The sequence below is a fragment of the Sylvia atricapilla genome, chromosome 5 (assembly GCF_009819655.1).
Source record: "Sylvia atricapilla isolate bSylAtr1 chromosome 5, bSylAtr1.pri, whole genome shotgun sequence".
Lineage (NCBI taxonomy): Eukaryota > Metazoa > Chordata > Aves > Passeriformes > Sylviidae > Sylvia > Sylvia atricapilla.
Window position 1 is genome coordinate 5,588,462 of NC_089144.1, and position 15,395 is coordinate 5,603,856.

Sequence of the window (15,395 nt, forward strand, 5' to 3'; positions counted from 1 at the left end):
AGTGGTGTGGAGAATGGAAGGATATGGGCAAACTCCTGAAAGAATTTTCTGACCCTATAGTCTGGGACTTCCCACGTGAACAAATTCAGAACCCAGCTGAGGTGGGGAAATACCTGAAAGAGAAGTATCATGATGCCTCTAAGGGGGAGAAGATCATTGCAGTAAGCTGGGCCCTGGCATATGCTTATCGCACACTGCTAGATACTGTAGGGCAGCAGACCGGGGCAGGGGGACAGGCAGACAAATCAACAGCTACCCCAGCCACTCAGGCTGCACCCAACACCCCAGTTACCAAGCCAGCAGCTAAAGCAGAACCTGGGCCTGAGTCAGCAGCTAAACCAGACAGTAAGCTTAAGCACCAGGCAGTTGCTCTGGAAAAGAAGCACACACAGAAAACGACGATGACCCAGGAGAAGAACCTTCACCAAAATCAGAAGCCAAAGCATCAGGCACAGGATCAGAAGCCAATACTGATTCTATTTCCCTGAAGGACCTTCGGGGCCTAAGAAAGGATTACAGGCGACAACCTGATGAATCTATAATTAGTTGGTTAGTCCGTCTTTCAGATGCTGCAGGTGAGGCTACAGTTCTGGATGACACTGAAGCGAGGCATCTGAGACCCCTGTCACCTGATCCAGTCATCAACCAACAGACAATGAGAGAGGCTAATCCTCACAGTCTCTGGCCACGGGTCCTAGGAAGTGTGGCAGAAAGATATCTCTGTGCAGATGATCTCTCTATGCAGCAGATCCAACAGAGGACCAAGATGTCTGATCCATCGCCGAGTTACTCAGAAGGCTCATTGTTGCTCCAGCCCCCTCAGTCGACGGACCAGAGCCAGCAGCGGGATCCACTGTATCTCAAGGCTCTGGAGAGTCTATCAGGGGTCCCTCCAGATGTACTGAAGAAGGCAATACTGCTAGCGGCATCAGAAGAAGCAACTAGATTGGAAAACGCTCCACTATCGGATCTCTATGCAGCAGAGGAGAGGGTAAAGAAAAGAAAGAAGCCAACTGCATCAAAGAAACTTGGTGAGAAACTAGACACTCTTATTTCATCCCTTTCCACATTGACTGATTTTATCAGAGAAAACTTTGACATCACTTATAAAAAACTGGATAGACTTCAAACTGATCTTGCATTCTTGGCTTCTAGGGCTGCAGAAGGATGGCCACTGAAAGCTTCAATATACCCATTTGGTGAACCTATTGTTTGAGCAAAAAAATCTTAAAACCCTCGTACTTCTTGTTTTTTGCATCCACCAAGTACTCGGGATGACCTCGGACTGTAGGCATCTAATTGATGCCACTCAGTGTCCCACCACTGTAACTCCTCTTCACCGAGCCCTTGATTGGCTGTAAATCTGCTATTCAGACATCAACCACGTTCCTGCCATATGCAATGTAACAATTCAATCTAATAATCCTCAACCCTTAGCTGCAACAATAGAGAAATGCTTTGTGTGTCGGTGTACTACATCATTTGGCTTTTGGGGAGTTTATTCTGAATCCAAGGAAAAGTTTCATACAGTTGGAAATGCAACATGCTCCGACCACCCTGGGGGAGTTCTTGAAAATCAGTACTCTTGCAGATATAGATGGTGCCAGTACAGTGTTGCTAGGGATAAGCGTGTCTGCATACGGGAGAACATAACTGTTGCTGTGCTTTCCAATGGTAGACTATATTGCTCATTTAAGGATTGTTCAATACTCTATTCAAATTTATCCATTCAGTATACTCCAGGATTAACCCAGATTATACTTCACAGTTTACCTGCACAGCAGAGGGTAATTAACAGGGTCCACAGAACCATAGTAAATGGGACTAGGATAATGATCCACAAGCTTCCCAGGGATGAACCGGAAGGCCTGGATTCAGTGGCTCAGGGTGGGATGTGACAAGGACACGATTGCACTTTTGGATATTGCTTGCATTTTTGTGGGGGGAACTAATAGAAGTTTTATGTGGGTAAATGAATGATGTAGAATATATGTCCGTTTTAGTCGTATGCTGACGATATGGGGATAAGGGGTGGAATGTCCTAGGGTGATGATTGTATCCCCAGTCCCCTGTTGGGTTTGTGTGTGATCTGGGAGCAGGGGGAAGGGAGAGGCAGTTTGTTTTCAGAAACACTCCTCCGCTGGCTGGCCTACAGAGAACACGGCATGGGAAGGAGAGGTCTTCTCTTTTTTGTCCCTTTTTTTCCTTTTTTTCTTTAGTAGTTAGTTAGTTAGTGTGTAGCTAGCAGAGGGAGGAAGAAGCTTCGTTTTTTTCCTTCTCCTCCTGGTTTTTTATTTTTTCCTTTTTATTCGCCTTCCCTTGGAACTGTTAAAATCTCTCTGGACTGAGGACCTGGGGGAGCACCGTGAGGGGCTTGCATCTGGAACCCACCAAGATCCATCCTGTGCCACGGTTCCCAGCGCCAGAGGGACTGAGACACAGCCACCACCTCCAGGAAGGACTTCTCTCCTAAATTCATCATCTCTCCAGAGCGGCAGAAGTTTTTGTCATTGGGTATTGTCCAATTTATTGTGCTGGGGAGTGCTTTAATAAACAGAGTTCTTTCCACTTCTCTCTGAGGGTTTTTTTTCCTTCCGAACTGGTTGGGGGAGGGGAGGGAGAGCCCCTTAGGAGGTTTCCTCCCAAATCTGCCTTAAACTACTACACTCTACTACTTACTACACAGACTAAAGCATACAAAAGAAGCTCAAATAAGAAGCAATTTGGAATGATTTACACAAAAGCTGTGAATGCAAAAGCAGTTAGAGTGCAAAGGATATGGGTGGAAAGATAAGTGTGCAGAAGGATTTAGCAGCACTTAATATTTGAGTACTTTAACATTTATAAAGTGATTTGATAGTTTTCACAGCAATTATAACAATGACTTAACTGTCGATTCAATATAGTAACACTATACCATAATTGATTGACATACACACAAGTAAAGAATGTATACACCTATTTCTATGTGTGTAAAGGCTCTTATGAAAAATTCCCCTCGAATTCACTAAAATATATCAAATCCCTTAGCATTTCCCAATAGGCAATGGTTGCACCTTGAGGAACAAGGAGATGGGGGTTCGGGGGGTGACAGTCCTTGAGTACCACTAACTTGAGGGTTTTTGAGCTCTGGGAGGTGCTAGCACAGGCTGCTGCAGTCCAGGTGAGCTCAGACAGCCTCACTTAGGACTGCTGTTTATAGGATCAACAGATGACTGACTTCAGTCATCAGGTACCTTCCTTCCCGACCATAAACGAAGTCAGTAACTACTAAGCTTTTTTCCTCAAAGTGCAGTAACAATGGTACCGTTCCACTCGGACTACATCGAGGTAAATGGTTTACCAAGGCTACAGGAGGTAATCGCTTATCCTTTGTTTCCCACCTTTACCATGCCAGTGCGATCAGGGAGTGCCTCACAGCCCAACTGGTACAGCCAAGGGACACTTCACCACTCAGCTGCTTTGGTCAAGGCTCACCAGGAGCTTCTAAGAAGGCAGAGCAGTCACAAGGATGGGAGGGTGTTACACCACAAGAAGTAAAATACTTATTGTTACATAATAGTAAAAATGTTTAGAAAAATTTCCTCTAAGATGCTTTGTTTAGGTACTTAATTTTACTTATTCTTAATCAATTCTTATATTTGAGTGCTCTGGAGAGCTCCTATGGAATAAATTCCTCGACATCTGTTAAAGCTGTACAGCACTAGCAACATGAAGTACCAAAGTAGAAACACATCCAACTGTACAAGAACTATTAGCACCTTGCTTGTTGGTCTTATACCTACTGGACAGCACTCAAATTTCTACAGGTACACCAAAGAATTTATTTTGTTTTGAGTAGAATTTTTTCCTCTATAAAACCAGTCTCCATAGTGAATAATAACTAGAATGCCCCTGCCCAGTATTTGCACAAACACAGGCTTCCTAGAGTAGCAGCATAGTATCTTGGGGATAGTTGATAAAGTCTTCCAGACTTCTCTCCCCTCAGTATGTAAGCCACGAATGTCCTCCCAAGGGTGCACGCCTGCTCTTAAAGTGAAACACTGCATTACTGAAGATAACCTTTAGAAGGAAAGTGCTGTGCTCATGCTCTTGAAAAGCAAAACAGACACACATGTACAGTGGGACACAAAGACAACAACACTTAAGGAAAGTACATCCGTATTATGGGGGCTTGAAAAGCTTTCTCTGTTTAGTATTACAGGTGTGGTATGACAGGTCATGTTAAATTACTGAAATCGCTCAAAGGGACCCCCCAGAAACAAGACAGGACTGCTTCTAACACATAAACACTACAGAGGGAGGTCTCTACACTGCAAAGCCTAACTCTACGAAACTTAGCAATGATAAACAGAATCACCTAATGCAATTGAGGCTTTAACCTTTCAGTACAAAAATACACGGTTTTATACTTTTAGTATAAATTAGTTTATACTATTATTTAGTATAAAGTTGTCTGCTGTACACGCAGCAGACAACTTTAAGCGTATCAGACACCCTGAGAACTCCAGTAAGCATTCTAACACAAGCGCTCGAACATCAGCGGTTGTCTCAGCGTAGCTCTAGACGCTACAAAAGACATTTTTAAGCAAAACTACCACGCTCCAAGCAGCAAGCAAGAGCAGCACTACATGCAAGCTAAACTCCGCACTTTTCCGAGACACCATTCCTGAGCGCCTCTGCCCAGGAGGGATGGCTGGAACTCCACCACACACAAGCGTAGACGCGGTGCTTACGCCGCGGACGATGCCGCTGGCGGGCGCCTGCCCACCCCTTGTCCTGTTTCTCGGGGGGAAAACGCTTTTTAGGATTTCCCGGGCTTTCCGGTCCCGGCTCGGGAGCCTGCAGCCGAGGCGGCCCCCGGTGCCGGGTTCGCCCCGTAAGGAGGGCGGCAGGCTCTCCACGCCGGGGCCGCCCGGGCCATCTTGGGTCGGGCCGGCAGCGGCCACATGGTCACCGCTCCTGCCGCGGGCCCGGCTGCTGCGGCCCCGCCAGGTGGGCGCGGGCGCTCGGCCCCGGCGGGTCCCGCCGGCCCGGGCACAATGCCGGGGGGCTGGAGGCGCAGCCGCTGCCCCGGCGGGCACCCCTCTCCCCGGGCGAGGGGCGCTGGGGCCCGCCGGGCGGCCCGGGACAGCAGCGAACCCCGAGGCACCAGCGACCTCCGTTCACCGGGCCGTCCGCGCCCCCCGCGGGGCCCCGCAGACAATAGAGCCGGCACCGCGGGCCTGGTGCCCGGCTCCCTGCACTGCCCCGCCGCCACACGCCCCCTCCCCGGCCTAGCGGCGCTGTCCCGCGGGCGTTCCCGGGAGGGACAAGGCGCCGCCGGGCCCGGGACGCGGCTCCCCGGCCGCGCGAGGCACCGAGGCCGCCGAGGCCAAACGCGGCGGCGGCGGGCACGGGAGGGGGAGGGGGGTGCGGGACCAGAGAGACGTACCGCCCTGCCCGGCGCCCTCCCGGTGCCGGAACAGCGCTACTCACCTCCCCGGGCGGCCGCCGCGGGGGAAGCCGGAGGTCGCCGCTGCCGCCGCCCGGCCGGGCCCGAAGGAGTTAAGAGGAAGGGCCGGGCGGGCCCGTCCCATTCATTACCCGGCGCTTTGTCTCCGCCGCCGCCGCGGCGCTGAGCAGCTGCCCCGGCTCGGCCGCCGCGGGCGCGGGGCGCAGGCGCGGGGGGGCGGCGCCACGCACGGCGCGCGACATGTCAGCGCGCCGGGCCGCAAAATGGCGGCCGCCGGCCCCGACCCTCAGGGGCTGCGGGGTCCCTTCGCGTCCGCGACCCGGGGCGCCTCAGGCAGGCCGCGGCCGGGCACCAGCCTTCTCCGCAAGGGCACGGCCGCTCGTCGCTGCACCCCGCTTCGTTCCCGGGGTGGCTGAGGGCGGTGGCTGTGTTGGCTCTGGGGGCGGTGGCTCGGGGCGGTTCCTGCGGTGCTTCAGGCCCGGAGGGACCTCCGGGGCCTCAGCCCGGCTGGCTGCGCCTTCCCCGGCGCCTCGCATTCCCCGTGGGCCGGCCGCGGAGAGGCTTTCCTGGGCCGCCTGGAGCGGGCACGGACACGCCGTTCCGGGCACAGCATTCGCCTTGTCAGGGATGTAGCCTTCATTGTTCGTATCCGCAGTTAAACCCACCTGGATGGGTATGCTTGGCCTCACGCACTGCGGGTTTGGTTCTGGGCGCTGTTTTGGTGTACTGAGTCTGCCTCGGGAGGGGCTTTTGGCGTGGCGCTTGAGTCTCACCTGAGCCGGCACCCCAGGGAAGGGTGTTCAGGGCTGAAGGGAATGCCCTGGGCCCGTTCAGGGAAACAGTGGCCAGTTTTATGCTTAAGGTCGTGTTCTGGATAAGGCTCCTCCAGTTCCGGTGTTCGGTTGTAGGCTGGTGATCGCCTTCTCCAACTGAGAAACTTTAGTTGAGGTTATCAATGGGCCGAGTGATGCAGGCTTTTCAGGTGGGGTAAGGATGAAGAAAAGTAGTTTGTTAGGTCCTATTGCTGCATGTCATTTCTCGGGGAGAAGAGCGAGATATAATCTGGTGTGATTGTGACATTTGTTGTCAAATTCCCAGTGGCAGTCATAGATTTCACTTTCTTTACCTTAATTGTTGGTAGTCGTCAGTCACTGCTTGCCTTTGGGAGTGAAAACTTGAGAAAAACTTTTAAGAGTACCATAAACGGTACTGGTTTGGAAACAGTGTTAAAGTTTGGATTAAGACAGTGTTTAGCAAGACAGTGCTTAATCAAGTCCTTGCTCTTTGAACTGTTATTTCCATCAGTTAATTTTCTTTTTTTTTTTTTTTTGTAATTTGAACAGATTTAGTAAAGAGTCTTTTGGTTGGATATATGGTAGTATATGAAAAGATCAGTTCATAGCATTTTAATTTGAAATAGTTTTGCTCTTCAACATTCTGCCATATTAAGTGTATGTTTGTGCTTAAATACTGGTGTGATTTTCTAAATGGATTCTGCTAGTCAACATGCAGTAAATTATCTATTGTGGTTAATACCTCATTTGGAAATCTCATGTCAGGCTTTTTTTTTTTTTTTTTTTAATTCATTCATTACTCAAACTCCCAACAAAGCAGTTGTTACGCTGTGTGCAGGCAGTCCTTTGTTCCTTATTACTTTTTAATTTACAGTTTCTTTTTACTGGTAGAGTTCAACTGTATCAGTGTGTATATATATGTATATACAGACAATATTACATATATAGTATATGTGTTAGTTACTGTGGGTGACTGAGGCCAAAGTGATTTGAGGTGAAGTTACTTGCATTTACTTGGTTTCCACTGTTACAAAGTGCAGCTGAAGTTTGATCTCGGCTGAATCTGCCAACTAGACACAGTAATAGAAGTGTGAGAGCTTAGTTAAGAAGTCTCTATCGCCAGTCTGCTGACAGAAGTTTATGGCAGTGATGATGGCAATAACTGTTAGTATTAGTATCCAAATATGTCGCCTCATAAAATGTCTTTTAGAGAGCTGTGAAATTGCAACGGTTGGAATGACATAGTTATGCTTATTACAATATGGAAAGATTAAATATCAGAGTATGTGGCTTTGTCAACTGCCTTTTTTTTAACAGCTGTGATTTTAGAGAGTTTCACAATTCATAGTTGAAAACTTTACACTAAATTAAAAAAGACTAGAAATTAATTTTGCACTTTTGTACTGCATGTTGCTGTTTCTGTAATCGCCTCTCTATACTTCTTCATTTTTTCATACATCCTATTCTGAAAATTTCCTTGAGAGTTAGGGAAGTCGAGATTAATGGAAGTTAATTATTTTTTTTAAATTATCTTTTAGATGGCTTGAGAACCAATCAGTGGTTCTGTATATAATTGACAGGTGTGTATCACAGATTGATTGCAATAACTGGAATTTTTCTGTTCTTGTTGTTTTACAAAATACGCTGGAAACTCAAGAAATGGGGTCTTAAAAATCTGAGCAAAGCTGGATCCTGAACATCATCTCACAAACAACCGAGTAATGTGATGAATCAAGTACAGAGGTGGTGATCTGGTGGCTGGCAAAAGAAAGAGTAAGTAACTGCAATTCCTAGAGAAGGCTCCAGACTGCCAGCTGGTGGTGAATGTAGCAGCACTGGTGTGGTGGTAGTCTAAAGATAAAGATTTTCCATAAAGGTAGCAGTCTGAGGTGTAAGTACGTGAAAAAACATAGACAATTAGGAAAATCTGCAAGGCATCCTGACAGGAAGAACCCGAAACTTCCATTATGTAACCTTGGAAGAGTAATTTTTTTCCTTTGATTTTTCCTCCATTTTTGCATTTTTCATCTTGTTATCTCTTTCAGATATTGTGAATAACATCTTTATTTGCATGGTTAACTGAACCTGACATGAATTAAAAGTGATATGATACTAAATGGACATAAAGAGGTAATTTCTCACTCAGTCCCTGGAGCAAACTGCAAGTATTTGGCTCCCCATTATGTTTTGTAGAATAGTGGAAGGCTAGGAGACCATGCTGCCAAATGAATTGTTTGGATTCTCTGGAAAATAGGTGTTACAGCTTCGGAGAAGAAAGAAACATCACTCATGTAGCTGTAAGTAACCATCTCTCTGTCATTCTCAGTACTGGAGTGGACCTTGAACTTGGGAGGCTATAGCAAGAGCCTAAGAATAGTTGGAAACTAAATTTAATTCTTATATCCCATCCTGCTGTGACAGAACTTAAAATATGCCTTAAATACACCTATTTCAATATTAGCGCAATGTAGATGTTTAGTATTGCAAACAGAGTTTTGTGTTTTGTGGTCCCAGGGTCTCTCCAGTCACTGGCTGTTCATCTTAATCTAGTTTTATTGCTTCCTTCCTTCCATTTCTTTCTTGGTAGTAACCATAATATTGATACTGCAGTGATAAATTGATGTAGTTCTGTCTTTTTCATTTGTATACATTTGGAAACACAAAACATTGATGATTACAGTTAGTAGTATTGATGCCATTACCTTGTTTTAGCAAAATTCAGCAGTTAACATTTATCTCCAAACCTGTTCTGGTAAGCTTATTTTCACTCAAACCTTTGGCTTCACCTTTAGTAACTTCTGCAGCTGTGATGTATTTTCCATACAAAGACTAAAACTATCAAGAGATAACATTTCTTAAATAAAGCTCAAAGAATTACAGATTTTTGTATGCACTGAGGTAATACACTTAATAAAATATCTCCTTTCCTCCTTGTATAGACTGCAGGCTCTTCCAGGAACCTACATAGGCAATGTCAATTTAATGATAAAAACCTTAAAATAGAGGTCAAAAGTACTAAATTTGGATGTCCAATTTAGTATTTATTCAGTATCTACCACGGGGTATGATTTCTAAGAACTTGTAACATAGGAAGGTACTTATATTTAGCATACATTGCCCATTTATTTCAGTGAGAGATAAGGAATGAGCAATCACGTAGGATTTAGGAGCAAGCATTCACTGCCAAAACCATGGTGCCCTTGTGCATTTATATTAATTACCCTCTTATTACAAACACAACTGTTTCATCTCTATCATCCTCACTTTGTAGCACATCAGAGGTGTATGTCACTGATTTTTGACTTGGACTTGAGCATACAATAGCATGTTGACAGGATTTACTCATACTTGCCCTTTATGTGGAGTGAGCATGGTGCTGGAGTATGTCTTTCAGGAGTGGTCAGTTTGAAGTTCCTATTCAGGCATTTTTATTTGGCCTATGGAGATTTTGTCTACATTGTGAAGCCATCAGTATCAGAACTGATTTATATATACATAAGTTTGGAAGTTCTTTGTATTAGATAGCATCAGGCCTTGGCTGAGGCAGTAGCAAGTCTGGTACAAAGTTGCGTAGGCTCATTACTACTTGTTAAATGACACACATGAGTTGAGTTTCTCTGAACAGAGGAAGCTACAGGCCATGTCAGTTACTCTTGGTGGTTCAGGCTTTTTTGTGGATGTTGTGTGTTGTGTCTTACTTTTGATGTATTTTTCAATTTTTTGCTTTATTCTTCCTTCCCAGGTTTTGATGTCACCTTCTTGTAGTCCTTCCCCATATAAACAAGGAGGCAAGATTTTCATTCTAAATGAGCCCATCTGTTTTTGGATTTCTTCTGTGACAAATGACTAGGGATTCTAACAGTCGAACTTCCTCCATTGCAAACCATCTTAATCATCTGCAGACCAGGTTTGTCCTCTAGAATGAATGAGGAAGAGATAGTAAAGTAATTAAGACTGGATTTGGATCTCATTGCTAATTGAATTTTAACCTAATTATGCTAAGGCTGGACTATTAACTCATTGTTAACATTGGAGATTGTTTCTTAGAGATACATACTTGTGCGTGGGCCAGCTAGGAAAAGAACTTCCCTCAGAGCTTATACCTCATCTCATATTGTATTTGCAAGTTTTTAAACTGGCACCAGAGGAATTGAGAATAGGGAAGTCAGTTTGGGTTTCAATAAATAAAATAAACTTTATGTATAACTAAACTTTATGGAGGCAGTGAGCAACTTGTCTTTGCTTGGATGACTGCTGTGTAGAGAATCGTTTCCAATGTAGAGGAGAGGATCAGGAAGAAGGAAAGGGAGATGATAACAATGTATTTGCAGAATATTGTTTACATGGGTTATGCTGTCTTAAGAAGTTACTTTGTTTATCAGAAACTCAGATATCTTTTGAAATCCAAACCTGATCAGGAGAACAACCACAGAAAGTGAAAGAAATTGTATTTGTCAAAAATCATTGTGTATCAGATATAGGTGTATGGAACACACTTTGTTTTCCCTTTGCTCTGGCTGCATTTGGCAAAACTATTCAGTTCAAATAGGTCCTTTTTTTTTTTTTTTTTTCATTAGCTTTTCATAAATGCTGTTTTATATATGCTACTGAGGTTTCCTCAGTGTGTCTTGCAAAAATAGAGGTCAAAATCCAATGTAGATTGTTTAGCCATGCTGTTTTGTAGTTCTTTACTATGCAAGTACAATATTTTTAGAACATTTTGCATAGCAATTACTGTTTTGGTTTTTGAGTCCTACCCATTACCACTGACGTTCTGTCTTTGCCCATAACTTGGCTCAGTTAGTTCTGCTGCGTGAATTGACAGACACTCCAGTCCTAAACATGCAGCTGCTTTTGTTAAGCTAAACTAATGATGGCTAATAACTGGGGATGCTGAAGGGGCACTCCCAAATCCTAGACTTACTTTACTGCTGCTCTCTTGTGCTGGTAATCATTTTCATCTGATCATGCAGGGAGGCACTCCTGGGAGCTAAACAGATAATTGGTGACTTGTTTGTGAAGGGGTTGTTCTGATGGCAGTTGTGCTGTGGCAGGAATAGTTTCCCACAAAGACCTTTACAGAGGAGTTACTATGCAGAACATAATAAAGGTGCCAAACTATAAACACTAGGAATTGAATAATTAATATCAAAGAGACAATGGTGGAAGAAAAGGGAAATATTACTCTCTTGATTATGACTCTGTCTATTCTTTTGGAATCAGCAATATCATTATACATGGGAGTGCCAATAACTCTGTTCCAGGGGTTTGTTCATGATAAAATAGTCTCTAAAATAGTAGATGGTAGTTTTGCTGTTTGACCTACAGGTCAGTACATGGGCAAGCTCTGTGCTTGTGCTGCAGCATGTTGTAATTTGGGTGTGGTTTTCTGTTTTGTATTATTGAAGCATAGTTTACATGTTTTTTCATGTATATCCTAATCGTCAAGTTTGGTTTTGCATCTTTGCAGTGTCCAGAGGAATGAGCTCAATCCTCACCTTCCACCATGTGACAGTTACGAGCACATATTGTAGAGACCATCTTAAAACTGCAAGATCCTAAAGGTACATGATGTTAAAGGATTCAAGATAGTGGATAAGTAAAGCAGGCAGTAGGTTTCTTTGTCAATTGTGTGTCTCAGCAAAGTGCTTGGTGTATCTCTGTTAGCAAGTGGCAGGATACATAACCTCTTCTTGCAGTAGGTGACCCCAAGCAGTAGTTCCAACAAATGCTTAAATGGAAATGGGGTAAGGGCCTTTGCATAGCAGTTTTACTACTTGAAGACCACTCTGTCAAACGATCTTCAAGCTTATCTATAGATAACATTCCATGGGACTGCTTAGCAGATGCAGCTCACAGAGGTATTTCTTAGCAAGCCCCCCTGATCAAGCTTGACTTCTGGTGGAGCTCTGATGATAAAAGGTCTCTGGAACTTCATCAGTACCATAAAAGGCACTGACACAGCTCCTAATCTGTTTTTAAACTTGTGTTTTGGTGAAGACATGTACTGTTCTGAAGGGTCAGACTAAAGGGTCCTACCAGTTTAGAAACAAAGAACCACTTTGGCTGTGAGAAGGAGAAAGATGGTACATGCAGGAAGCAGGAGTTACTGAGGCTGTAAGAAACAAAAGTCCTGGATTCCACAGCAGTTGGTGAACATTATGTACACCAATAATAGTAAATTTTTATTCCCCCTTTTTTCATAATACAGCTAAAATTTCCAGATCAGATGAGTGAGAAGGAAAATCCAGACAATTCTTCCTAACTAGAGAACAGGGAATATATTCGGTAAACAAGTAGGAGTAAAATTGACCAACAATTCTCTTATATATTTGAAGCCAACAATTTGATCTTCATTCTGGGATGGCCATTTAGGGCTTTGGACCATAAATCCCACTCAGTCTAGTATGACATACCAGTCTTTCTGACAAGGTGTCGATGGCAAATAGGAGATGGATCAATGACGTGTTACTTTTCTGTAAGTACAAACATTTGCAAAATCACCCAGAAGATGCAGAGTGATCCTGCACCACCAACCCACAGACTGAAAATAAACAGCTGAAATTGTATCAGCACACTGCTCTAATGTGTCTATTGATAAGATTACAGCATCTTTTCCACGATGAATGCTGTTCTGGCTTCTGTGAGGTTTGGGGACAACCGTTCTTTTGTGAACTTGCAAAGTCATTCACAGGAGTATTCTACCAAGTGCCACGTAAGATGACTGATGAAGTAATGGGACATCTAAAAGCATTCCCATGGAGGATGAGAGGACCATGGTAATATTGTATCATATTGATGAGTGTGAAGGTGTAAGTTGTATAAGGGAGAAGCCAAACTTGAAAACTACTGCTGATACATTACCTTGAAGCATCACACAGAAGTATCTCATGAAAGGTTAAGCATATTTGTCATCATGATAGGAAGGAGACCCGCATGTGTGTGTTATGGCAGTCCAAAACCTTTCTTGAAATGCAGTTTCTAAGGAAAGTGTGGAGTGAGTTCCTATTCTTTCTTGTCCCTTCACCAGCCAGCTGTCCAGGCCGGGAGAGGGATACAAAGTTGACCAAACTAGGTCAGTATCCCGGCCAATATTTGGTGCTGCAGTGAGTTATGAGTTGACTTTTATTAATCTGTAAAACAAAGGTGATACAGTTTAGAAACATTGTAATGTCCCATGAATTTTGATTCTACCAGAAAATAGGGGACTCTACTGAGGCAGATAATAGCAATTGTGTTTCTTTATGTGACCTTTCTTGCAGTGATTCTGTTGAGAATTTGACAACTACTGGAGGTGAAAGCTGGTAGGCAGAAGATCCTCCTTCTGTGAAGTTTTCCATGCAGAGTGAGTCAGCATTGGCAACTTGGTTAACATTTTGATGCTGCCAGGTAGAGGTGTGAGGATTCTGAAGGATTGGAACTGAAGCCCCTTCCACATGTTGAACTGGTGTGAAAAAAGGTAGTGAGGGGTCTGTTGCCATCAAACTATGGATCAGAGCTTCTTATTTTTGACTTGAAATTGAACTGTATGCTAGTAGAATTGTATTCTTTTGAGTAACCAGGTTTCACTTGTGAGGTGGAAAAGACAAAGGTAACAGATCTTTGAGGCTATAGGAACGCCTGCTGAGGACTGGTCAGATGCCCCAGACAATACTACATACTGTTCTATTTTGAAACACATAGGCTCATTTACTAATACTTAAAATGCAGACATTGAGCATCCTGCTCTGGTAGCCTGTCATAAGCTCATTGAGAAATTATTTTGAAGTCTAAAACTCCTAATACAGAACTTTTTGTTGAGCATATCCTGGTGTTTGTGCCATTGCTCTGAAATGCTGTATGAAGGAATGACATGAGTTCTGGTCCAGAGCCAAAACTTGACATACCACCTTCTTACTGAGAGTAATTGGAAGAATCTCGAAGCATGAGTTTTAATTACAGAAAAGTGGTCAAATGGTGCAAATACCAGTTAGGAATACCACATTATCAAAGGGATGTCCAAGGATTGTGGAATACTGTAGTCCACCTGGCAGAAAAAAGAAACTGGAGAAAAGCCAGACTTGCTGTGTGTTTGACACATTAGAATGTGGACACCATCGAGGTCTCTGAGGAAAACTTGTCTCCACTTAAAAAGTATTTGTACAGCTGCACAGCAGATACACATATGAACTATTTCTTAAAAGATAAACCAACATATTTTCTTATCATAATATTATTAGGTTTTTGACATTATTTCTATTCATTTTTATACTCTGCATACTGCAGTACATGATATGCTAGGTTGCTCCCTCTTTAATACCTTTGTATCACAGGTTGAGTTCCGGTGCAACGCTAACTTACTCATCAGCATGTTGTAAGACTTCTGAGACTGATGGCAGGATAACTAAAACAATTTTACTGGAGAGTAGTTCCTCACAGGCACACAAGTGACCAGATGGCCTCCATAGTTTTCTTACAAACTTTCTTATATTGACAATTGGAGGTATTTTGTCTGTCTGAGCCTAAGGATCTATGACCTACACTGAGTGGACTGCATGAGTGTTAGCTGCTTCAATAGCTTGTGTTTTATTCAGAGATCAGTGTGCTAAATGAGGTCCCTGATGAGGAAAAAAGAATTTGGAAAGTACTTTTCCTATTCTACAAGATTTCCATAGCCTAGTTGCTTGAACTCTCTGGACCTTAATTAACTTTCTACAAGTAATAACAGGTGTATCTATTTCTGATTTCCTAGTCATATATTTATTGTAGGACCAAGTGGTTTTTGAGGCAAGGAAACATCTGACTGCTAGAGAAAACATAAAAATGAATTGGTGAGTTGTTTTGCAGCAATTTAGCTGAGTGGACGCTAAATACTGATGAGTGAAGAGAATCACACCTACTCTCAATCACTTGCTTTTTACTATATTCAGGACTTCTTGTGGATGATTGGCACAGGCAAGTGTTTGTGTTAGCCTGGGCCATCTAAACGTTGTTTTTAAGGATGTGGCTGCAGCTGCCTTGCAGAAATGTATTGCAGTAAAATCCTCCGGTTCTCGAATATGGCTGCAATGGCTGTCTAAAAATAATACCTAACAAAGGGTGTCCTTCGCAGGGGGAGCCAGAAATAACCTTTTTCTCTGTCAAAATGTAAGGCTAGTATCAGTTAA

General features: G+C 43.8%; 1 protein-coding gene across 1 annotated transcript in view; it reads right to left on the bottom strand.

Annotated features, from left to right (window-relative positions):
* ZBED4 (zinc finger BED-type containing 4) overlaps window positions 1-5,649 on the bottom strand; it is a 30,523-nt gene extending 24,874 nt beyond the window's left edge. Inside the window, exon 1 of the mRNA XM_066318601.1 lies at window positions 5,479-5,649. The gene's annotated coding sequence lies outside the window, so the exon portion shown is untranslated. The remainder of the gene's footprint in view (window positions 1-5,478) is intronic.
* Window positions 5,650-15,395: the final 9,746 nt, after the last annotated feature.